This window comes from Otolemur garnettii, unplaced genomic scaffold, assembly GCF_000181295.1.
Source record: "Otolemur garnettii isolate 467f Iridium unplaced genomic scaffold, OtoGar3 scaffold00055, whole genome shotgun sequence".
NCBI classification, from domain to species: Eukaryota; Metazoa; Chordata; class Mammalia; order Primates; family Galagidae; genus Otolemur; species Otolemur garnettii.
The window spans coordinates 4972620-4974747 of record NW_003852450.1 but is presented as its reverse complement, the minus strand read 5'-3'; the positions used below and the strand labels follow the sequence as shown (position 1 = coordinate 4974747).

At 47.0% G+C, this 2128-nt stretch overlaps 1 protein-coding gene across 1 annotated transcript in view; it reads right to left on the bottom strand.

The window, feature by feature from the left end:
- Nucleotides 1–2128, bottom strand: part of PLEKHA6 (pleckstrin homology domain containing A6) — a 62520-nt gene that overhangs the window by 44134 nt on the left and 16258 nt on the right. The window lies entirely within an intron of this gene.

Sequence of the window (2128 nt, the reverse complement as noted above, 5' to 3'; positions counted from 1 at the left end):
CCAGCATCCTCCACCTCCCTCCAGCTGCTCGCCCCCTAGGACTCCATCACAGACCTTGTCAGCTGCCAAGCCCCTTCACCACTACCATCTTCAGTCCTCACAGTCCCACTTTCTGATTGCAACATCCCACCCTCTGGGCCTCCTTCCTCCGTTACACAACTATACCAGTTTTTCTTTCTGTTGAGGTTTCCAGCCCCTTGACTCTCCTCTTGATCCATCAGCTACCTCCTGGTTTTAGTTATTTCCTGACAAGGCCTAGGTCCCATGGGGGAGCACATCAACTGACTCTTAAAACCCCCTGTTTTATCTTCTCTAACCCCCAGTACAGTATTCCAAATTAATCATATCACTCATGCTCCCAGCACTCACAGCCAGATTACAGTGCTGCTGGAGAAAAAAGTCACACTGCAGTACAGATGAGGCTGTCCCCAGTACAGCTGGTCTCAGCCCCAGACGGCAATTGGCCCCACACTCATGCTCCCTCCCTCCTTCCCCTACCCTGACGTCTCCTGACCTCCACACAGTGGACCTGGCTCCTCCAGAGAAAATTGAAGTCATCAGACACGCACTTCCTCAATTTCACACCCTTTCGCCTAGAAAATGACTGTCCTTCCGGCTATCTTTGCCTCTTTGCTTCCAATGTCAAAAGAAGAGCCTTGCCAAGGCTAACCTGCCATCCCCTCTGAGACTTAACTCTGTGGATCATCTCCCCTCAGCTATGCCTGTGAGGTGTCCTCCTCCACTGGTCTCCTCTCCTCAGCAAACAGACTCAAGTCTCTCCCTCTTAAAGCATCTCTGTCTCTCTCTCTCACTCCCACATGCACGCCCACCTGAACACCTCCTCAGCCCTACACCCACTGTCTACTCTGAGGTGATCCCTTCCCTTGCTTTCTCTTCAGGGTGAGGCTGCTGGGAAGAATTCTCTTTTCTGCCCTCCCTCCACTCCTAAACCTCTTCTGCTTTTCTGAAATGGTTGTTGCAATGTCATTGACTTAGGGCTACTTAGTCCTTGATCACTGCAAAGCATTGGACAATACTTTTTTTTTTTTTTTTTAAGACAGAGTCTTACTCTGTCGCCCCAGGCTAGAATGCCTTGGTGGTATCAGCCTAGCTTGATATTAGCCCACCACTTGATATTACAGCAATATCAAACTGGATTCAAGCAATCCTCCTGTCTTAGCCTCCAGAGAAGCTGGGACTATAGGTGCCCACCACAACACCTTCCTAAATTTTCCATTTTTAGTAGAGATAGGGTCTCACTCTTGCTCAAGCTGATCTCAAACACCTGAGCTTAAGCAATCCACCCACCTTGGCCTCCCAGAGTGCTAGGATTATAGGCATGGGCCACTGTGTCTGGATGAGCACTGGACAATATTATCTTTACTTCCTTTTTGAGACTCTTTTGGTTTCTACAACACTATAGTTCTTCTTTTAATATCTCTATCTGGGGCCACTCCTTCCCCCATCTCCCCTCCTTCTATTCAAAGTGTTGGTGGATTTTAACCAAAATTAAACTATTATTATTATTATTATTATTTTGGAGACAGTCTCAAGCTGTTGCCCTAGGTAGAGTGTGCTGGAGTCACACCTCACAGCAACCTCAAACTCTTGGGCTTAAGTGATTCTCTTGGCCTCCCAAGTAGCTGGGATCACAGGCGCCCACCACACGCCTGGCCATTTTTTTGTTGTTGTTGCAGTTGTCATTATTGTCCCAGCTGGCCTGGACCAGGTTCAAACCCGCCAGCCTTGGTGTATGTGGTCGGTGCCCTACCCACTGAGCATAGGCACCGCCCTGAAGTTTTATTATTTTTTGATGCTGCTCATGATACATTGTGCTTGTGTTCAACTGCAGTATGACAGCAATATGACAAACCTCCCTAATCAATATCTAAGACCTCTCTCCTAGCTCCAATCTATTTTATAACTGTTTGTCTGACCAGGATTAAATAAACATAAAACCAAAGTCATTCTCTCTAACTGAACCTGTTGGTCTGTATTTCTTATCCTGGTAAATTTTGCTACAATCTGCCCCACCACCCTCACTAGAACTCTGAATCATCTCACACCATTCCCTCTTTCTCCCATTCCTTTATACAATCATTTACAAGGGGCTGGTTAATCTATCTAT